The following is a 23,456-nucleotide window of genomic DNA, read 5'->3' on the forward strand; positions in this document are numbered from 1 at the left end:
AAATTGTTCCTTTGGGGGGGTATTGCAATTTTTTGGCATTTTGAGGCGAAATTGTTCCTTAGGGGGGGTATTGCAACTTTTGGCCATTTTGAAGCGAAATTGTTCCTTTCGGGGGGTATTGCAACTTTTCGGCATTTTGAGGCGAAATTGTTCCTTTGGGGGGTTATTGCAACTTTTGGCCATTTTGAAGCGAAATTGTTCCTTTGGGGGGGTATTGCAACTTTTCAGCATTTTGAGGCGAAATTGTTCCTTTGGGGGGTATTGCAATTTTTTGCCATTTTGAGGCGAAATTGTTCCTTTGGGGGGGTATTGCAACTTTTGGCCATTTTGAAGCGAAATTGTTCCTTTCGGGGGGTATTGCAACTTTTCGGCATTTTGAGGCGAAATTGTTCCTTTGGGGGGGTATTGCAATTTTTTGCCATTTTGAGGCGAAATTGTTCCTTTGGGGGGGTATTGCAACTTTTGGCCATTTTGAAGCGAAATTTTTCCTTTCGGGGGGTATTGCAACTTTTCGGCATTTTGAGGCGAAATTGTTCCTTTGGGGGTTATTGCAACTTTTGGCCATTTTGAAGCGAAATTGTTCCTTTGGGGGGGTTTTGCAACTTTTCAGCATTTTGAGGCGAAATTGTTCCTTTGGGGGGTATTGCAATTTTTTGCCATTTTGAGGCGAAATTGTTCCTTTGGGGGGGTATTGCAACTTTTGGCCATTTTGAAGCGAAATTGTTCCTTTCGGGGGGTATTGCAACTTTTCGGCATTTTGAGGCGAAATTGTTCCTTTGGGGGGGTATTGCAATTTTTTGCCATTTTGAGGCGAAATTGTTCCTTTGGGGGGGTATTGCAACTTTTGGCCATTTTGAAGCGAAATTGTTCCTTTGGGGGGGTATTGCAACTTTTGGCCATTTTGAAGCGAAATTGTTCCTTTCGGGGGTATTGCAACTTTTCGGCATTTTGAGGCGAAATTGTTCCTTTCGGGGGTATTGCAATTTTTTGCCATTTTGAGGCGAAATTGTTCCTTTGGGGGGGTATTGCAACTTTTGGCCATTTTGAAGCGAAATTGTTCCTTTCGGGGGGTATTGCAACTTTTTGGCATTTTGAGGCGAAATTGTTCCTTTGGGGGGGTATTGCAACTTTTGGCCATTTTGAAACGAAATTGTTCCTTTCGGGGGGTATTGCAACTTTTCGGCATTTTGAGGCGAAATTGTTCCTTTGGGGGGGTATTGCAACTTTTGGCCATTTTGAAGCGAAATTGTTCCTTTCGTGGGGTATTGAAACTTTTCGGCATTTTGAGGCGAAATTGTTACTTGAGGGGGTATTGCAATTTTTTTTTTCATTTTGAGGCGAAATTGTTCCTTTGGGGGGTATTGCAACTTTTGGCCATTTTGAAGCGAAATTGTTCCTTTGGGGGGGTATTGCAACTTTTCGGCATTTTGAGGCGAAATTGTTCCTTTGGGGGGGTATTGCAATTTTTTGCCATTTTGAGGCGAAATTGTTCCTTTGGGGGGGTATTGCAATTTTTTGCCATTTTGAGGCGAAGTTGTTCCTTTGGGGGGTATTGCAACTTTTGGCCATTTTGAAGCGAAATTGTTCCTTTGGGGGGGTATTGCAACTTTTCGGCATTTTGAGGCGAAATTGTTCCTTTGGGGGGGGTATTGCAACTTTTGGCCATTTTAAAGCGAAATTGTTCCTTTGGGGGGGAATTGCAACTTTTCGGGATTTTGAGGCGAAATTGTTCCTTTGGGGGGTATTGCAATTTTTTGCCATTTGAGGCGAAATTGTTCCTTTGGGGGGGAATTGCAATTTTTTGCCATTTTGAGGCGAAATTGTTTGTAGCTTTGGGGGGGTATTGCATCTTTTGGCCATTTTGAAGCGAAATTCTCCTTTCGGGGGGTATTGCAACTTTTCGGCATTTTGAGGCGAAATTGTTCCTTTGGGGGGTATTGCAATTTTTTGCCATTTTGAGGCGAAATTGTTCCTTTGGGGGGGTATTGCAACTTTTGGCCATTTTGAGGCGAAATTGTTCCTTTGGGGGGGTATTGCAACTTTTGGCCATTTTGAGGCGAAATTGTTCCTTTCGGGGGGGTATTGCAATTTTTTGCCATTTTGAGGCGAAATTGTTCCTTTGGGTGGGTATTGCAACTTTTGGCCATTTTGAAGCGAAATTGTTCCTTTGGGGGGGTATTGCAATTTTTTGCCATTTTGAGGCGAAATTGTTCCTTTGGGGGGGTATTGCAACTTTTGGCCATTTTGAAGCGAAATTGTTCCTTTCGGGGGTATTGTAACTTTTCGGCATTTTGAGGCGAAATTGTTCCTTTCGGGGGGTATTGCAATTTTTTGCCATTTTGAGGCGAAATTGTTCCTTTGGGGGGGTATTGCAACTTTTGGCCATTTTGAAGCGAAATTGTTCCTTTGGGGGGGTATTGCAACTTTTGGCCATTTTGAAGCGAAATTGTTTCTTTCGGGGGTATTGCAACTTTTCGGCATTTTGAGGCGAAATTGTTCCTTTCGGGGGTATTGCAATTTTTTGCCATTTTGAGGCGAAATTGTTCCTTTGGGGGGGTATTGCAACTTTTGGCCATTTTGAAGCGAAATTGTTCCTTTCGGGGGGTATTGCAACTTTTCGGCATTTTGAGGCGAAATTGTTCCTTTGGGGGGGTATTGCAACTTTTGGCCATTTTGAAGCGAAATTGTTCTTTTCGGGGGGTATTGCAACTTTTCGGCATTTTGAGGCGAAATTGTTCCTTTGGGGGGGTATTGCAACTTTTGGCCATTTTGAAGCGAAATTGTTCCTTTCGTGGGGTATTGAAACTTTTCGGCATTTTGAGGCGAAATTGTTCCTTGGGGGGGTATTGCAATTTTTTTTTTCATTTTGAGGCGAAATTGTTCCTTTGGGGGGTATTGCAACTTTTGGCCATTTTGAAGCGAAATTGTTCCTTTGGGGGGGTATTGCAACTTTTCGGCATTTTGAGGCGAAATTGTTCCTTTGGGGGGGTATTGCAATTTTTTGCCATTTTGAGGCGAAATTGTTCCTTTGGGGGGGTATTGCAATTTTTTGCCATTTTGAGGCGAAGTTGTTCCTTTGGGGGGTATTGCAATTTTTGGCCATTTTGAAGCGAAATTGTTCCTTTGGGGGGGTATTGCAACTTTTCGGCATTTTGAGGCGAAATTGTTCCTTTGGGGGGGGTATTGCAACTTTTGGCCATTTTAAAGCGAAATTGTTCCTTTGGGGGGGTATTGCAACTTTTCGGGATTTTGAGGCGAAATTGTTCCTTTGGGGGGTATTGCAATTTTTTGCCATTTGAGGCGAAATTGTTCCTTTGGGGGGGAATTGCAATTTTTTGCCATTTTGAGGCGAAATTGTAGCTTTGGGGGGTATTGCATCTTTTGGCCATTTTGAAGCGAAATTCTCCTTTCGGGGGGTATTGCAACTTTTCGGCATTTTGAGGCGAAATTGTTCCTTTGGGGGGTATTGCAATTTTTTGCTATTTTGAGGCGAAATTGTTCCTTTGGGGGGGTATTGCAACTTTTGGCCATTTTGAGGCGAAATTGTTCCTTTGGGGGGGTATTGCAACTTTTGGCCATTTTGAGGCGAAATTGTTCCTTTCGGGGGGGTATTGCAATTTTTTGCCATTTTGAGGCGAAATTGTTCCTTTGGGTGGGTATTGCAACTTTTGGCCATTTTGAAGCGAAATTGTTCCTTTGGGGGGGTATTGCAATTTTTTGCCATTTTGAGGCGAAATTGTTCCTTTGGGGGGTATTGCAACTTTTGGCCATTTTGAAGCGAAATTGTTCCTTTCGGGGGTATTGTAACTTTTCGGCATTTTGAGGCGAAATTGTTCCTTTCGGGGGGTATTGCAATTTTTTGCCATTTTGAGGCGAAATTGTTCCTTTGGGGGGGTATTGCAACTTTTGGCCATTTTGAAGCGAAATTGTTCCTTTCGGGGGGTATTGCAACTTTTCGGCATTTTGAGGTGAAATTGTTCCTTTGGGGGGTTATTGCAACTTTTGGCCATTTTGAAGCGAAATTGTTCCTTTGGGGGGGTATTGCAACTTTTTAGCATTTTGAGGCGAAATTGTTCCTTTGGGGGGTATTGCAATTTTTTGCCATTTTGAGGCGAAATTGTTCCTTTGGGGGGGTATTGCAACTTTTGGCCATTTTGAAGCAAAATTGTTCCTTTCGGGGGGTATTGCAACTTTTCGGCATTTTGAGGCGAAATTGTTCCTTTGGGGGGGTATTGCAATTTTTTTCCATTTTGAGGCGAAATTGTTCCTTTCGGGGGGTATTGCAACTTTTCGGCATTTTGAGGCGAAATTGTTCCTTTGGGGGGTATTGCAATTTTTTGCCATTTTGAGGCGAAATTGTTCCTTTGGGGGGGTATTGCAACTTTTGGCCATTTTGAAGCGAAATTGTTCCTTTCGGGGGGTATTGCAACTTTTCGGCATTTTGAGGCGAAATTATTCCTTTGGGGGGGTATTGCAACTTTTGACAATTTTGAAACGAAATTGTTCCTTTCGGGGGGTATTGAAACTTTTCGGCATTTTGAGGCGAAATTGTTCCTTGGGGGGGTATTGCAATTTTTTTTTTTCATTTTGATGCGAAATTGTTCCTTTGGGGGGTATTGCAACTTTTGGCCATTTTGAAGCGAAATTGTTCCTTTGGGGGGGTATTGCAATTTTTTGCCATTTTGAGGCGAAATTGTTCCTTTGGGGGGGTATTGCAATTTTTTGCCATTTTGAGGCGAAGTTGTTCCTTTGGGGGGTATTGCAACTTTTGGCCATTTTGAAGCGAAATTGTTCCTTTCGGGGGGTATTGCAACTTTTCTGCATTTTGAGGCGAAATTGTTCCTTTGGGGGGGTATTGCAACTTTTGGCCATTTTAAAGCGAAATTGTTCCTTTGGGGGGGTATTGCAACTTTTCGGAATTTTGAGGCGAAATTGTTCCTTTGGGGGTATTGCAATTTTTTCCCATTTGAGGCGAAATTGTTGCTTTAGGGGGGAATTGCAATTTTTTGCCATTTTGAGGCGAAATTGTAGCTTTGGGGGGGTATTGCATCTTTTGGCCATTTTGAAGCGAAATTGTTCCTTTCGGGGGGTATTGCAACTTTTCGGCATTTTGAGGCGAAATTGTTCCTTTGGGGGGTTATTGCAATTTTTTGCCATTTTGAGGCGAAATTGTTCCTTTGGGGGGGTATTGCAATTTTTTGCCATTTTGAGGCGAAATTGTTCCTTTGGGGGGGTATTGCAACTTTTGGCCATATTGAAGCGAAATTGTTCCTTTGGGGGGTATTACAATTTTTGGCCATTTTGAGGCGAAATTGTTCCTTTCGGGGGATATTGCAACTTTTGGCCATTTTGAAGCGAAATTGTTCCTTTGGGGGGTATTGCAACTTTTGGCCATTTTGAAGCGAAATTGTTCCTTTCGGGGGGGTATTGCAATTTTTTGCCATTTTGAGGCGAAATTGTTCCTTTGGGGGGGTATTGCAACTTTTGGCCATATTGAAGCGAAATTGTTCCTTTGGGGGGTATTGCAACTTTTGGCCATTTTGAAGCGAAATTGTTCCTTTCGGGGGGGGTATTGCAACTTTTCGGCATTTTGAGGCGAAATTGTTCCTTTGGGGAGGTATTGCAATTTTTTGCCATTTTGAGGCGAAATTGTTCCTTTGGGTGGGTATTGCAACTTTTGGCCATTTTGAAGCGAAATTGTTCCTTTCGGGGGTATTGTAACTTTTCGGCATTTTGAGGCGAAATTGTTCCTTTCGGGGGGTATTGCAATTTTTTGCCATTTTGAGGCGAAATTGTTCCTTTGGGGGGGTATTGCAACTTTTGGCCATTTTGAAGCGAAATTGTTCCTTTCGGGGGGTATTGCAACTTTTCGGCATTTTGAGGCGAAATTGTTCCTTAGGGGGGGTATTGCAACTTTTGGCCATTTTGAAGCGAAATTGTTCCTTTCGGGGGGTATTGCAACTTTTCGGCATTTTGAGGCGAAATTGTTCCATTGGGGGGTTATTGCAACTTTTGGCCATTTTGAAGCGAAATTGTTCCTTTGGGGGGGTATTGCAACTTTTCAGCATTTTGAGGCGAAATTGTTCCTTTGGGGGTATTGCAATTTTTTGCCATTTTGAGGCGAAATTGTTCCTTTGGGGGGGTATTGCAACTTTTGGCCATTTTGAAGTGAAATTGTTCCTTTCGGGGGGTATTGCAACTTTTCGGCATTTTGAGGCGAAATTGTTCCTTTGGGGGGGTATTGCAATTTTTTGCCATTTTGAGGCGAAATTGTTCCTTTGGGGGGGTATTGCAACTTTTGGCCATTTTGAAGCGAAATTGTTCCTTTGGGGGGGTATTGCAACTTTTGGCCATTTTGAAGCGAAATTGTTCCTTTCGGGGGGTATTGCAACTTTTCGGCATTTTGAGGCGAAATTGTTCCTTTGGGGGGTATTGCAATTTTTTGCCATTTTGAGGCGAAATTGTTCCTTTGGGGGGGTATTGCAACTTTTGGCCATTTTGAAGCGAAATTGTTCCTTTCGGGGGGTATTGCAACTTTTCGGCATTTTGAGGCGAAATTGTTCCTTTGGGGGGTATTGCAACTTTTGGCCATTTTGAAGCGAAATTGTTCCTTTCGGGGGGTATTGCAACTTTTCGGCATTTTGAGGCGAAATTGTTCCTTTGGGGGGGTATTGCAACTTTTGGCCATTTTGAAGCGAAATTGTTCCTTTCGGGGGGTATTGAAACTTTTCCGCATTTTGAGGCGAAATTGTTCCTTGGGGGGGTATTGCAACTTTTTTTTTCATTTTGAGGCGAAATTGTTCCTTTGGGGGGTATTGCAACTTTTGGCCATTTTGAAGCGAAATTGTTCCTTTGGGGGAGTATTGCAACTTTTCGGCATTTTGAGGCGAAATTGTTCCTTTGGGGAGGTATTGCAATTTTTTGCCATTTTGAGGCGAAATTGTTCCTTTGGGGGGGTATTGCAATTTTTTGCCATTTTGAGGCGAAGTTGTTCCTTTGGGGGGGTATTGCAACTTTTGGCCATATTGAAGCGAAATTGTTCCTTTGGGGGGGAATTGCAACTTTTGGCCATTTTGAAGCGAAATTGTTCCTTTCGGGGGGGTATTGCAACTTTTCGGCATTTTGAGGCGAAATTGTTCCTTTGGGGAGGTATTGCAATTTTTTGCCATTTTGAGGCGAAATTGTTCCTTTGGGTGGGTATTGCAACTTTTGGCCATTTTGAAGCGAAATTGTTCCTTTGGGGGGGTATTGCAATTTTTTGCCATTTTGAGGCGAAATTGTTCCTTTGGGGGGGTATTGCAACTTTTGGCCATTTTGAAGCGAAATTGTTCCTTTCGGGGGTATTGTAACTTTTCGGCATTTTGAGGCGAAATTGTTCCTTTCGGGGGGTATTGCAATTTTTTGCCATTTTGAGGCGAAATTGTTCCTTTGGGGGGTATTGCAACTTTTGGCCATTTTGAAGCGAAATTGTTCCTTTCGGGGGGTATTGCAACTTTTCGGCATTTTGAGGCGAAATTGTTCCTTAGGGGGGGTATTGCAACTTTTGGCCATTTTGAAGCGAAATTGTTCCTTTCGGGGGGTATTGCAACTTTTCGGCATTTTTAGGCGAAATTGTTCCTTTGGGGGGTTATTGCAACTTTTGGCCATTTTGAAGCGAAATTGTTCCTTTGGGGGGGTATTGCAACTTTTCAGCATTTTGAGGCGAAATTGTTCCTTTGGGGGGTATTGCAATTTTTTGCCATTTTGAGGCGAAATTGTTCCTTTGGGGGGGTATTGCAACTTTTGGCCATTTTGAAGCGAAATTGTTCCTTTCGGGGGGTATTGCAACTTTTCGGCATTTTGAGGCGAAATTGTTCCTTTGGGGGGGTATTGCAATTTTTTGCCATTTTGAGGCGAAATTGTTCCTTTGGGGGGGTATTGCAACTTTTGGCCATTTTGAAGCGAAATTGTTCCTTTGAGGGGGTATTGCAACTTTTGGCCATTTTGAAGCGAAATTGTTCCTTTCAAGGGGTATTGCAACTTTTCGGCATTTTGAGGCGAAATTGTTCCTTTGGGGGGTATTGCAATTTTTTGCCATTTTGAGGCGAAATCTTTCCTTTGGGGGGGTATTGCAACTTTTGGCCATTTTGAAGCAAAATTGTTCCTTTCGGGGGGTATTGCAACTTTTCGGCATTTTGAGGCGAAATTGTTCCTTTGGGGGGGTATTGCAACTTTTGGCCATTTTGAAGCGAAATTGTTCCTTTCGGGGGGTATTGCAACTTTTCGGCATTTTGAGGCGAAATTGTTCCTTTGGGGGGGTATTGCAACTTTTGGCCATTTTGAAGCGAAATTGTTCCTTTCGGGGGGTATTGCAACTTTTCGGCATTTTGAGGCGAAATTGTTCCTTTGGGGGGTTATTGCAACTTTTGGCCATTTTGAAGCGAAATTGTTCCTTTGGGGGGGTATTGCAACTTTTCAGCATTTTGAGGCGAAATTGTTCCTTTGGGGGGTATTGCAATTTTTTGCCATTTTGAGGCGAAATTGTTCCTTTGGGGGGGTATTGCAACTTTTGGCCATTTTGAAGCGAAATTGTTCCTTTCGGGGGGTATTGCAACTTTTCGGCATTTTGAGGCGAAATTGTTCCTTTGGGGGGGTATTGCAATTTTTTGCCATTTTGAGGCGAAATTGTTCCTTTGGGGGGTATTGCAACTTTTGGCCATTTTGAAGCGAAATTGTTCCTTTGGGGGGGTATTGCAACTTTTGGCCATTTTGAAGCGAAATTGTTCCTTTCGGGGGGTATTGAAACTTTTCGGCATTTTGAGGCGAAAATGTTCCTTGGGGGGGTATTGCAATTTTTTTTTTTCATTTTGAGGCGAAATTGTTCCTTTGGGGGGTATTGCAACTTTTGGCCATTTTGAAGCGAAATTGTTCTTTTCGGGGGGTATTGCAACTTTTCGGCATTTTGAGGCGAAATTGTTCCTTTGGGGGGGTATTGCATCTTTTGGCCATTTTAAAGCGAAATTGTTCCTTTGGGGGGGTATTGCAACTTTTCGGAATTTTGAGGCGAAATTGTTCCTTTGGGGGGTATTGCAACTTTTCGGCATTTTGAGGCGAAATTATTCCTTTGGGGGGGTATTGCAATTTTTTGCCATTTTGAGGCGAAATTGTTCCTTTGGGGGGGTATTGCAATTTTTTGCCATTTTGAGGCGAAGTTGTTCCTTTGGGGGGTATTGCAACTTTTGGCCATTTTGAAGCGAAATTGTTCCTTTCGGGGGGTATTGCAACTTTTCGGCATTTTGAGGCGAAATTGTTCCTTTGGGGGGGTATTGCAACTTTTGGCCATTTTAAAGCGAAATTGTTCCTTTGGGGGGGTATTGCAACTTTTCGGAATTTTGAGGCGAAATTGTTCCTTTGGGGGGTATTGCAATTTTTTGCCATTTTGAGGCGAAATTGTAGCTTTGGGGGGGTATTGCATCTTTTGGCCATTTTAAAGCGAAATTGTTCCTTTCGGGGGGTATTGCAACTTTTCGGCATTTTGAGGTGAAATTGTTCCTTTGGGGGGTATTGCAATTTTTTGCCATTTTGAGGCGAAATTGTTCCTTTGGGGGGGGTATTGCAACTTATGGGCCTTTTTGAAGCGAAATTGTTCCTTTCGGGGGGTATTGCAACTTTTCGGCATTTTGAGGCGAAATTGTTCCTTTGGGGGGGTATTGCAATTTTTTGCCATTTTGAGGCGAAATTGTGCCTTTGGGGGGGTATTGCAACTTTTGGCCATTTTGAAGCGAAATTGTTCCTTTGGGGGGGTATTGCAATTTTTTGCCATTTTGACGCGAAATTGTTCCTTTGGGGGGGTATTCCAACTTTTGGCCATTTTGAAGCGAAATTGTTCCTTTCGGGGGGTATTGCAACTTTTCGGCGTTTTGGGTCGAAATTGTTCCTTTGGGGGGTATTGCAACTTTTGGCCATTTTGAAGCGAAATTGTTCCTTTGGGGGGGTATTGCAACTTTTCGGCATTTTGAGGCGAAATTGTTCCTTTGGGGAGGTATTGCAATTTTTTGCCATTTTGAGGCGAAATTGTTCCTTTGGGGGGGTATTGCAACTTTTGGCCATTTTGAAGCGAAATTGTTCCTTTCGGGGGGTATTGCAACTTTTCGGCATTTTGAGGCGAAATTGTTCCTTTGGGGGGGTATTGCATCTTTTGGCCATTTTGAAGCGAAATTGTTCCTTTCGGGGGGTATAGCAACTTTTTGGCATTTTGAGGTGAAATTGTTCCTTTGGGGGGGTATTGCAATTTTTTGCCATTTTGAGGCGAAATTGTTCCTTTGAGGGGGTATTGCAACTTTTGGCCATTTTGAAGCGAAATTGTTCCTTTCGGGGGGTATTGCAACTTTTCGGCATTTTGAGGCGAAATTGTTCCTTTGGGGGGGTATTGCAACTTTTGGCCATTTTGAAGCGAAATTGTTCCTTTCGGGGGGTATTGCAACTTTTCGGCATTTTGAGGCGAAATTGTTCCTTTGGGGGGGTATTGCAATTTTTTGCCATTTTGAGGCGAAATTGTTCCTTTGTGGGGGGTATTGCAACTTTTGGCCATTTTGAAGCGAACTTGTTCCTTGGGGGGGGGGATTTCAATTTTTTGCCATTTTGAGGCGAAATTGTTGCTTTGGGGGGGTATTGCATCTTTTGGCCATTTTGAAGCGAAATTGTTCCTCTCGGGGGGTATTGCAACTTTTCAGCATTTTGAGGTGAAATTGTTCCTTTGGGGGGGTATTGCAATTTTTTGCCATTTTAAGGCGAAATTGTTCCTTTGGGGGGTATTGCAACTTTTGGCCATTTTGAAGCAAAATTGTTCCTTTCGGGGGGTATTGCAACTGTTCGGCATTTTGAGGCGAAATTGTTCCTTTGGGGGGGTATTGCAACTTTTGGCCATTTTGAAGCGAAATTGTTCCTTTGGGGGGGTATTGCAACTTTTCGGCATTTTGAGGCGAAATTGTTCCTTTGGGGGGGTATTGCAATTTTTTGCCATTTTGAGGCGAAATTGTTCCTTTGGGGGGGTATTGCAACTTTTGGCCATTTTGAAGCGAAATTGTTCCTTTCGGGGGGTATTGCAACTTTTCGGCATTTTGAGGCGAAATTGTTCCTTTGGGGGGGTATTGCAATTTTTTGCCATTTTGAGGCGAAATTGTTCCTTTGGAGGGGTATTGCAACTTTTGGCCATTTTGAAGCGAAATTGTTCTTTTCGGGGGGTTTTGCAACTTTTCGGCATTTTGAGGCGAAATTGTTCCTTTGGGGGGGTATTGCAATTTTTTGCCATTTTGAGGCGAAATTGTTCCTTTGGGGGGGTATTGCAACTTTTGGCCATTTTGAAGCGAAATTGTTCCTTTCGGGGGGTATTGCAACTTTTCGGCATTTTGAGGCGAAATTGTTCCTTTGGGGGGGTATTGCAATTTTTTGCCATTTTGAGGCGAAATTGTTCCTTTGGGGGGTATTGCAACTTTTGGCCATTTTGAAGCAAAATTGTTCCTTTCGGGGGGTATTGCAACTGTTCGGCATTTTGAGGCGAAATTGTTCCTTTGGGGGGGTATTGCAACTTTTGGCCATTTTGAAGCGAAATTGTTCCTTTGGGGGGGTATTGCAACTTTTCGGCATTTTGAGGCGAAATTGTTCCTTTGGGGGGGTATTGCAATTTTTTGCCATTTTGAGGCGAAATTGTTCCTTTGGGGGGGTATTGCAACTTTTGGCCATTTTGAAGCGAAATTGTTCCTTTCGGGGGGTATTGCAACTTTTCAGCATTTTGAGGCGAAATTGTTCCTTTGGGGAGGTATTGCAATTTTTTGCCATTTTGAGGCGAAATTGTTCCTTTGGGCTGGTATTGCAACTTTTGGCCATTTTGAAGCGAAATTGTTCCTTTGGGGGGGTATTGCAATTTTTTGCCATTTTGAGGCGAAATTGTTCCTTTGGGGGGGTATTGCAACTTTTGGCCATTTTGAAGCGAAATTGTTCCTTTCGGGGGGTATTGCAACTTTTCGGCATTTTGAGGCGAAATTGTTCCTTTCGGGGGGTATTGCAATTTTTTGCCATTTTGAGGCGAAATTGTTCCTTTGGGGGGGTATTGCAACTTTTGGCCATTTTGAAGCGAAATTGTTCCTTTCGGGGGGTATTGCAACTTTTCGGCATTTTGAGGCGAAATTGTTCCTTTGGGGGGGTATTGCAACTTTTGGCCATTTTGAAGCGAAATTGTTCCTTTCGGGGGGTATTGCAACTTTTCGGCATTTTGAGGCGAAATTGTTCCTTTGGGGGGTTATTGCAACTTTTGGCCATTTTGAAGCGAAATTGTTCCTTTGGGGGGGTATTGCAACTTTTCAGCATTTTGAGGCGAAATTGTTCCTTTGGGGGGTATTGCAATTTTTTGCCATTTTGAGGCGAAATTGTTCCTTTGGGGGGGTATTGCAACTTTTGGCCATTTTGAAGCGAAATTGTTCCTTTCGGGGGATATTGCAACTTTTCGGCATTTTGAGGCGAAATTGTTCCTTTGGGGGGTATTGCAATTTTTTGCCATTTTGAGGCGAAATTGTTCCTTTGGGGGGGTATTGCAACTTTTGGCCATTTTGAAGCGAAATTGTTCCTTTGGGGGGGTATTGCAATTTTTTGCCATTTTGAGGCGAAATTGTTCCTTTGGGGGGGGTATTGCAACTTTTGGCCATTTTGAAGCGAAATTGTTCCTTTCGGGGGGTATTGCAACTTTTCGGCATTTTGAGGCGAAATTGTTCCTTTGGGGGGAGTATTGCAATTTTTTGCCATTTTGAGGCGAAATTGTTCCTTTGGGGGGGTATTGCAACTTTTGGCCATTTTGAAGCGAAATTGTTCCTTTCGGGGGGTATTGCAACTTTTGGCCATTTTGAAGCGAAATTGTTCCTTTCAGGGGGTATTGCAACTTTTCGGCATTTTGAGGCGAAATTGTTCCTTTGGTGGGTATTGCAACTTTTCGGCATTTTGAGGCGAACTTGTTCCTTTGGGGGGTTATTGCAACTTTTGGCCATTTTGAAGCGAAATTGTTCCTTTGGGGGGGTATTGCAACTTTTCAGCATTTTGAGGCGAAATTGTTCCTTTGGGGGGTATTGCAATTTTTTGCCATTTTGAGGCGAAATTGTTCCTTTGGGGGGGTATTGCAACTTTTGGCCATTTTGAAGCGAAATTGTTCCTTTCGGGGGATATTGCAACTTTTCGGCATTTTGAGGCGAAATTGTTCCTTTGGGGGGGTATTGCAATTTTTTGCCATTTTGAGGCGAAATTGTTCCTTTGGGGGGGTATTGCAACTTTTGGCCATTTTGAAGCGAAATTGTTCCTTTGGGGGGGTATTGCAATTTTTTGCCATTTTGAGGCGAAATTGTTCCTTTGGGGGGGGTATTGCAACTTTTGGCCATTTTGAAGCGAAATTGTTCCTTTCGGGGGGTATTGCAACTTTTTGGCATTTTGAGGCGAAATTGTTCCTTTGGGGGGAGTATTGCAATTTTTTGCCATTTTGAGGCGAAATTGTTCCTTTGGGGGGGTATTGCAACTTTTGGCCATTTTGAAGCGAAATTGTTCCTTTCGGGGGGTATTGCAACTTTTGGCCATTTTGAAGCGAAATTGTTCCTTTCAGGGGGTATTGCAACTTTTCGGCATTTTGAGGCGAAATTGTTCCTTTGGTGGGTATTGCAATTTTTTGCCATTTTGAGGCGAAATTGTTCCTTTGGGGGGGTATTGCAACTTTTGGCCATTTTGAAGCGAAATTGTTCCTTTCGGGGGGTATTGCAACTTTTCGGCATTTTGAGGCGAAATTGTTCCTTTGGTGGGTATTGCAATTTTTTTTTTCATTTTGAGGCGAAATTGTTCCTTTGGGGGTATTGCAACTTTTGGCCATTTTGAAGCGAAATTGTTCCTTTGGGGGGGTATTGCAACTTTTCGGCATTTTGAGGCGAAATTGTTCCTTTGGGGGGGTATTGCAATTTTTTCCCATTTTGAGGCGAAATTGTTCCTTTGGGGGGTATTGCAACTTTTGGCCATTTTGAAGCGAAATTGTTCCTTTCGGGGGGTATTGCAACTTTTCGCCATTTTGAAGCGAAATTGTTCCTTTGGGGGGGTTTTGCAATTTTTTGCCATTTTGAGGCGAAATTGTTCCTTTGGGGGGGGTATTGCAACTTTTGGCCATTTTGAAGCGAAATTGTTCCTTTCGGGGGGTATTGCAACTTTTCGGCATTTTGAGGCGAAATTGTTCCTTTGGGGGGAGTATTGCAATTTTTTGCCATTTTGAGGCGAAATTGTTCCTTTGGGGGGGTATTGCAACTTTTGGCCATTTTGAAGCGAAATTGTTCCTTTCGGGGGGTATTGCAACTTTTGGCCATTTTGAAGCGAAATTGTTCCTTTCGGGCGGTATTGCAACTTTTCGGCATTTTGAGGCGAAATTGTTCCTTTGGTGGGTATTGCAATTTTTTGCCATTTTGAGGCGAAATTGTTCCTTTGGGGGGGTATTGCAACTTTTGGCCATTTTGAAGCGAAATTGTTCCTTTCGGGGGGTATTGAAACTTTTCATCATTTTGAGGCGAAATTGTTCCTTGGGGGGGTATTGCAATTTTTTTTTCATTTTGAGGCGAAATTGTTCCTTTGGGGGTATTGCAACTTTTGGCCATTTTGAAGCGAAATTGTTCCTTTGGGGGGGTATTGCAACTTTTCGGCATTTTGAGGCGAAATTGTTCCTTTGGGGGGTATTGCAACTTTTGGCCATTTTGAAGCGAAATTGTTCCTTTCGGGGGGTATTGCAACTTTTCGGCATTTTGAGGCGAAATTGTTCCTTTGGGGGGGTATTGCAATTTTTTGCCATTTTGAGGCGAAGTTGTTCCTTTGGGGGGTATTGCAACTTTTGGCCTTTTTGAAGCGAAATTGTTCCTTTCGGGGGGTATTGCAACTTTTCGGCATTTTGAGGCGAAATTGTTCCTTTGGGGGGGTATTGCAATTTTTTGCCATTTTTAGGCGAAATTGTGCCTTTGGGGGGGTATTGCAACTTTTGGCCATTTTGAAGCGAAATTGTTCCTTTGGGGGGGTATTGCAATTTTTTGCCATTTTGACGCGAAATTGTTCCTTTGGGGGGGTATTCCAACTTTTGGCCATTTTGAAGCGAAATTGTTCCTTTCGGGGGGTATTGCAACTTTTCGGCGTTTTGGGTCGAAATTGTTCCTTTGGGGGGGTATTGCAACTTTTGGCCATTTTGAAGCGAAATTGTTCCTTTGGGGGGGTATTGCAACTTTTCGGCATTTTGAGGCGAAATTGTTCCTTTGGGGAGGTATTGCAATTTTTTGCCATTTTGAGGCGAAATTGTTCCTTTGGGGGGGTATTGCAACTTTTGGCCATTTTGAAGCGAAATTGTTCCTTTCGGGGGGTATTGCAACTTTTCGGCATTTTGAGGCGAAATTGTTCCTTTGGGGGGGTATTGCATCTTTTGGCCATTTTGAAGCGAAATTGTTCCTTTCGGGGGGTATAGCAACTTTTTGGCATTTTGAGGTGAAATTGTTCCTTTGGGGGGGTATTGCAATTTTTTGCCATTTTGAGGCGAAATTGTTCCTTTCGGGGGGTATTGCAACTTTTCGGCATTTTGAGGCGAAATTGTTCCTTTGGGGGGGTATTGCAACTTTTGGCCATTTTGAAGCGAAATTGTTCCTTTCGGGGGGTATTGCAACTTTTCGGCATTTTGAGGCGAAATTGTTCCTTTGGGGGGGTATTGCAATTTTTTGCCATTTTGAGGCGAAATTGTTCCTTTGGGGGGGTATTGCAACTTTTGGCCATTTTGAAGCGAACTTGTTCCTTGGGGGGGGGATTTCAATTTTTTGCCATTTTGAGGCGAAATTGTTGCTTTGGGGGGGTATTGCATCTTTTGGCCATTTTGAAGCGAAATTGTTCCTTTCGGGGGGTATTGCAACTTTTCAGCATTTTGAGGTGAAATTGTTCCTTTGGGGGGGTATTGCAATTTTTTGCCATTTTGAGGCGAAATTGTTCCTTTGGGGGGTATTGCAACTTTTGGCCATTTTGAAGCAAAATTGTTCCTTTCGGGGGGTATTGCAACTGTTCGGCATTTTGAGGCGAAATTGTTCCTTTGGGGGGGTATTGCAACTTTTGGCCATTTTGAAGCTAAATTGTTCCTTTGGGGGGGTATTGCAACTTTTCGGCATTTTGAGGCGAAATTGTTCCTTTGGGGGGGTATTGCAATTTTTTGCCATTTTGAAGCGAAATTGTTCCTTTGGGGGGGTATTGCAACTTTTGGCCATTTTGAAGCGAAATTGTTCCTTTCGGGGGGTATTGCAACTTTTCGGCATTTTGAGGCGAAATTGTTCCTTTGGGGGGGTATTGCAATTTTTTGCCATTTTGAGGCGAAATTGTTCCTTTGGGGGGGTATTGCAACTTTTGGCCATTTTGAAGCGAAATTGTTCTTTTCGGGGGGTTTTGCAACTTTTCGGCATTTTGAGGCGAAATTGTTCCTTTGGGGGGGTATTGCAATTTTTTGCCATTTTGAGGCGAAATTGTTCCTTTGGGGGGGTATTGCAACTTTTGGCCATTTTGAAGCGAAATTGTTCCTTTCGGGGGGTATTGCAACTTTTCGGCATTTTGAGGCAAAATTGTTCCTTTGAGGGGGTATTGCAATTTTTTGCCATTTTGAGGCGAAATTGTTCCTTTGGGGGGTATTGCAACTTTTGGCCATATTGAAGCGAAATTGTTCCTTTGGGGGGTATTACAATTTTTGGCCATTTTGAGGCGAATTTGTTCCTTTGGGGGGGTATTGCAACTTTTGGCCATTTTGAAGCGAAATTGTTCCTTTCGGGGGGTATTGCAACTTTTCAGCATTTTGAGGCGAAATTGTTCCTTTGGGGAGGTATTGCAATTTTTTGCCATTTTGAGGCGAAATTGTTCCTTTGGGCTGGTATTGCAACTTTTGGCCATTTTGAAGCGAAATTGTTCCTTTGGGGGGGTATTGCAATTTTTTGCCATTTTGAGGCGAAATTGTTCCTTTGGGGGGGTATTGCAACTTTTGGCCATTTTGAAGCGAAATTGTTCCTTTCGGGGGGTATTGCAACTTTTCGGCATTTTGAGGCGAAATTGTTCCTTTCGGGGGGTATTGCAATTTTTTGCCATTTTGAGGCGAAATTGTTCCTTTGGGGGGGTATTGCAACTTTTGGCCATTTTGAAGCGAAATTGTTCCTTTCGGGGGGTATTGCAACTTTTCGGCATTTTGAGGCGAAATTGTTCCTTTGGGGGGGTATTGCAACTTTTGGCCATTTTGAAACGAAATTGTTCCTTTCGGGGGGTATTGCAACTTTTCGGCATTTTGAGGCGAAATTGTTCCTTTGGGGGGTTATTGCAACTTTTGGCCATTTTGAAGCGAAATTGTTCCTTTGGGGGGGTATTGCAACTTTTCAGCATTTTGAGGCGAAATTGTTCCTTTGGGGGGTATTGCAATTATTTACCATTTTGAGGCGAAATTGTTCCTTTGGGGGGGTATTGCAACTTTTGGCCATTTTGAAGCGAAATTGTTCCTTTCGGGGGATATTGCAACTTTTCGGCATTTTGAGGCGAAATTGTTCCTTTGGGGGGGTATTGCAATTTTTTGCCATTTTGAGGCGAAATTGTTCCTTTCAGGGGGTATTGCAACTTTTGGCCATTTTGAAGCGAAATTGTTCCTTTCGGGGGGTATTGCAACTTTTCGGCATTTTGAGGCGAAATTGTTCCTTTGAGGGGGTATTGCAATTTTTTGCCATTTTGAGGCGAAATTGTTCCTTTGGGGGGTATTGCAACTTTTGGCCATATTGAAGCGAAATTGTTCCTTTGGGGGGTATTACAATTTTTGGCCATTTTGAGGCGAAATTGTTCCTTTGGGGGGGTATTGCAACTTTTGGCCATTTTGAAGCGAAATTGTTCCTTTCGGGGGGTATTGCAACTTTTCAGCATTTTGAGGCGAAATTGTTCCTTTGAGGAGGTATTGCAATTTTTTGCCATTTTGAGGCGAAATTGTTCCTTTGGGCTGGTATTGCAACTTTTGGCCATTTTGAAGCGAAATTGTTCCTTTGGGGGGGGTATTGCAATTTTTTGCCATTTTGAGGCGAAATTGTTCCTTTGGGGGGGTATTGCAACTTTTGGCCATTTTGAAGCGAAATTGTTCCTTTCGGGGGGTATTGCAACTTTTCGGCATTTTGAGGCGAAATTGTTCCTTTCGGGGGGTATTGCAATTTTTTGCCATTTTGAGGCGAAATTGTTCCTTTGGGGGGGTATTGCAACTTTTGGCCATTTTGAAGCGAAATTGTTCCTTTCGGGGGGTATTGCAACTTTTCGGCATTTTGAGGCGAAATTGTTCCTTTGGGGGGGGTATTGCAACTTTTGGCCATTTTGAAGCGAAATTGTTCCTTTCGGGGGGTATTGCAACTTTTCGGCATTTTGAGGCGAAATTGTTCCTTTGGGGGGTTATTGCAACTTTTGGCCATTTTGAAGCGAAATTGTTCCTTTGGGGGGGTATTGCAACTTTTCAGCATTTTGAGGCGAAATTGTTCCTTTGGGGGGTATTGCAATTTTTTGCCATTTTGAGGCGAAATTGTTCCTTTGGGGGGGTATTGCAACTTTTGGCCATTTTGAAGCGAAATTGTTCCTTTCGGGGGATATTGCAACTTTTCGGCATTTTGAGGCGAAATTGTTCCTTTGGGGGGTGTTGCAATTTTTTGCCATTTTGAGGCGAAATTGTTCCTTTGGGGGGGTATTGCAACTTTTGGCCATTTTGAAGCGAAATTGTTCCTTTGGGGGGGTATTGCAATTTTTTGCCATTTTGAGGCGAAATTGTTCCTTTGGGGGGGGTATTGCAACTTTTGGCCATTTTGAAGCGAAATTGTTCCTTTCGGGGGGTATTGCAACTTTTCGGCATTTTGAGGCGAAATTGTTCCTTTGGGGGGAGTATTGCAATTTTTTGCCATTTTGAGGCGAAATTGTTCCTTTGGGGGGGTATTGCAACTTTTGGCCATTTTGAAGCGAATTTGTTCCTTTCGGGGGGTATTGCAACTTTTGGCCATTTTGAAGCGAAATTGTTCCTTTCGGGGGGTATTGCAACTTTTCGGCATTTTGAGGCGAAATTGTTCCTTTGGTGGGTATTGCAATTTTTTGCCATTTTGAGGCGAAATTGTTCCTTTGGGGGGGTATTGCAACTTTTGGCCATTTTGAAGCGAAATTGTTCCTTTCGGGGGGTATTGAAACTTTTCGGCATTTTGAGGCGAAATTGTTCCTTGGGGGGGTATTGCAATTTTTTTTTTCATTTTGAGGCGAAATTGTTCCTTTGGGGGTATTGCAACTTTTGGCCATTTTGAAGCGAAATTGTTCCTTTGGGGGGGTATTGCAACTTTTCGGCATTTTGAGGCGAAATTGTTCCTTGGGGGGGTATTGCAATTTTTTCCCATTTTGAGGCGAAATTGTTCCTTTGGGGGGTATTGCAACTTTTGGCCATTTTGAAGCGAAATTGTTCCTTTCGGGGGGTATTGCAACTTTTCGCCATTTTGAAGCGAAATTGTTCCTTTGGGGGGGTTTTGCAATTTTTTGCCATTTTGAGGCGAAATTGTTCCTTTGGGGGGGTATTGCAACTTTTGGCCATTTTGAAGCGAAATTGTTCCTTTCGGGGGGTATTGCAACTTTTCGGCATTTTGAGGCGAAATTGTTCCTTTGGGGGGAGTATTGCAATTTTTTGCCATTTTGAGGCGAAATTGTTCCTTTGGGGGGGTATTGCAACTTTTGGCCATTTTGAAGCGAAATTGTTCCTTTCGGGGGGTATTGCAACTTTTGGCCATTTTGAAGCGAAATTGTTCCTTTCGGGGGGTATTGCAACTTTTCGGCATTTTGAGGCGAAATTGTTCCTTTGGTGGGTATTGCAATTTTTTGCCATTTTGAGGCGAAATTGTTCCTTTGGGGGGGTATTGCAACTTTTGGCCATTTTGAAGCGAAATTGTTCCTTTCGGGGGGTATTGAAACTTTTCGGCATTTTGAGGCGAAATTGTTCCTTGGGGGGGTATTGCAATTTTTTTTTCATTTTGAGGCGAAATTGTTCCTTTGGGGGTATTGCAACTTTTGGCCATTTTGAAGCGAAATTGTTCCTTTGGGGGGGTATTGCAACTTTTCGGCATTTTGAGGCGAAATTGTTCCTTTGGGGGGGTATTGCAATTTTTTGCCATTTTGAGGCGAAATTGTTCCTTTGGGGGGTATTGCAACTTTTGGCCATTTTGAAGCGAAATTGTTCCTTTCGGGGGGTATTGCAACTTTTCGGCATTTTGAGGCGAAATTGTTCCTTTGGGGGGGTATTGCAATTTTTTGCCATTTTGAGGCGAAGTTGTTCCTTTGGGGGGTATTGCAACTTTTGGCCTTTTTGAAGCGAAATTGTTCCTTTCGGGGGGTATTGCAACTTTTCGGCATTTTGAGGCGAAATTGTTCCTTTGGGGGGGTATTGCAATTTTTTGCCATTTTTAGGCGAAATTGTTCCTTTGGGGGGGTATTCCAACTTTTGGCCATTTTGAAGCGAAATTGTTCCTTTCGGGGGGTATTGCAACTTTTCGGCGTTTTGGGTCGAAATTGTTCCTTTGGGGGGGTATTGCAACTTTTGGCCATTTTGAAGCGAAATTGTTCCTTTGGGGGGGTATTGCAACTTTTCGGCATTTTGAGGCGAAATTGTTCCTTTGGGGAGGTATTGCAATTTTTTGCCATTTTGAGGCGAAATTGTTCCTTTGGGGGGGTATTGCAACTTTTGGCCATTTTGAAGCGAAATTGTTCCTTTCGGGGGGTATTGCAACTTTTCGGCATTTTGAGGCGAAATTGTTCCTTTGGGGGGGTATTGCATCTTTTGGCCATTTTGAAGCGAAATTGTTCCTTTCGGGGGGTATAGCAACTTTTTGGCATTTTGAGGTGAAATTGTTCCTTTGGGGGGGTATTGCAATTTTTTGCCATTTTGAGGCGAAATTGTTCCTTTGGGGGGGTATTGCAACTTTTGGCCATTTTGAAGCGAAATTGTTCCTTTCGGGGGGTATTGCAACTTTTCAGCATTTTGAGGTGAAATTGTTCCTTTGGGGGGGTATTGCAATTTTTTGCCATTTTGAGGCGAAATTGTTCCTTTGGGGGGTATTGCAACTTTTGGCCATTTTGAAGCAAAATTGTTCCTTTCGGGGGGTATTGCAACTGTTCGGCATTTTGAGGCGAAATTGTTCCTTTGGGGGGGTATTGCAACTTTTGGCCATTTTGAAGCGAAATTGTTCCTTTGGGGGGGTATTGCAACTTTTCGGCATTTTGAGGCGAAATTGTTCCTTTGGGGGGGTATTGCAATTTTTTGCCATTTTGAGGCGAAATTGTTCCTTTGGGGGGTATTGCAATTTTTTGCCATTTTGAGGCGAAATTGTTCCTTTGGGGGGGTATTGCAACTTTTGGCCATTTTGAAGCGAAATTGTTCCTTTCGGGGGGTATTGAAACTTTTCGGCATTTTGAGGCGAAATTGTTCCTTGGGGGGGTATTGCAATTTTTTTTTTCATTTTGAGGCGAAATTGTTCCTTTGGGGGTATTGCAACTTTTGGCCATTTTGAAGCGAAATTGTTCCTTTGGGGGGGTATTGCAACTTTTCGGCATTTTGAGGCGAAATTGTTCCTTTGGGGGGGTATTGCAATTTTTTCCCATTTTGAGGCGAAATTGTTCCTTTGGGGGGTATTGCAACTTTTGGCCATTTTGAAGCGAAATTGTTCCTTTCGGGGGGTATTGCAACTTTTCGCCATTTTGAAGCGAAATTGTTCCTTTGGGGGGGTTTTGCAATTTTTTGCCATTTTGAGGCGAAATTGTTCCTTTGGGGGGGTATTGCAACTTTTGGCCATTTTGAAGCGAAATTGTTCCTTTCGGGGGGTATTGCAACTTTTCGGCATTTTGAGGCGAAATTGTTCCTTTGGGGGGAGTATTGCAATTTTTTGCCATTTTGAGGCGAAATTGTTCCTTTGGGGGGGTATTGCAACTTTTGGCCATTTTGAGGCGAAATTGTTCCTTTCGGGGGGTATTGCAACTTTTGGCCATTTTGAAGCGAAATTGTTCCTTTCGGGGGGTATTGCAACTTTTCGGCATTTTGAGGCGAAATTGTTCCTTTGGTGGGTATTGCAATTTTTTGCCATTTTGAGGCGAAATTGTTCCTTTGGGGGGGTATTGCAACTTTTGGCCATTTTGAAGCGAAATTGTTCCTTTCGGGGGGTATTGAAACTTTTCGGCATTTTGAGGCGAAATTGTTCCTTGGGGGGGTATTGCAATTTTTTTTTCATTTTGAGGCGAAATTGTTCCTTTGGGGGTATTGCAACTTTTGGCCATTTTGAAGCGAAATTGTTCCTTTGGGGGGGTATTGCAACTTTTCGGCATTTTGAGGCGAAATTGTTCCTTTGGGGGGGTATTGCAATTTTTTGCCATTTTGAGGCGAAATTGTTCCTTTGGGGGGTATTGCAACTTTTGGCCATTTTGAAGCGAAATTGTTCCTTTCGGGGGGTATTGCAACTTTTCGGCATTTTGAGGCGAAATTGTTCCTTTGGGGGGGTATTGCAATTTTTTGCCATTTTGAGGCGAAGTTGTTCCTTTGGGGGGTATTGCAACTTTTGGCCTTTTTGAAGCGAAATTGTTCCTTTCGGGGGGTATTGCAACTTTTCGGCATTTTGAGGCGAAATTGTTCCTTTGGGGGGGTATTGCAATTTTTTGCCATTTTTAGGCGAAATTGTTCCTTTGGGGGGGTATTCCAACTTTTGGCCATTTTGAAGCGAAATTGTTCCTTTCGGGGGGTATTGCAACTTTTCGGCGTTTTGGGTCGAAATTGTTCCTTTGGGGGGGTATTGCAATTTTTTGCCATTTTGAGGCGAAGTTGTTCCTTTGGGGGGTATTGCAACTTTTGGCCTTTTTGAAGCGAAATTGTTCCTTTCGGGGGGTATTGCAACTTTTCGGCATTTTGAGGCGAAATTGTTCCTTTGGGGGGGTATTGCAATTTTTTGCCATTTTGAGGCGAAATTGTTCCTTTGGGGGGTATTGCAACTTTTGGCCATTTTGAAGCGAAATTGTTCCTTTGGGGGGGTATTGCAACTTTTCGGCATTTTGAGGCGAAATTGTTCCTTTGGGGAGGTATTGCAATTTTTTGCCATTTTGAGGCGAAATTGTTCCTTTGGGGGGGTATTGCAACTTTTGGCCATTTTGAAGCGAAATTGTTCCTTTCGGGGGGTATTGCAACTTTTCGGCATTTTGAGGCGAAATTGTTCCTTTGGGGGGGTATTGCATCTTTTGGCCATTTTGAAGCGAAATTGTTCCTTTCGGGGGGTATAGCAACTTTTTGGCATTTTGAGGTGAAATTGTTCCTTTGGGGGGGTATTGCAATTTTTTGCCATTTTGAGGCGAAATTGTTCCTTTGGGGGGGTATTGCAACTTTTGGCCATTTT

Source organism: Anomaloglossus baeobatrachus, chromosome 4, assembly GCF_048569485.1.
Source record: "Anomaloglossus baeobatrachus isolate aAnoBae1 chromosome 4, aAnoBae1.hap1, whole genome shotgun sequence".
NCBI classification, from domain to species: Eukaryota; Metazoa; Chordata; class Amphibia; order Anura; family Aromobatidae; genus Anomaloglossus; species Anomaloglossus baeobatrachus.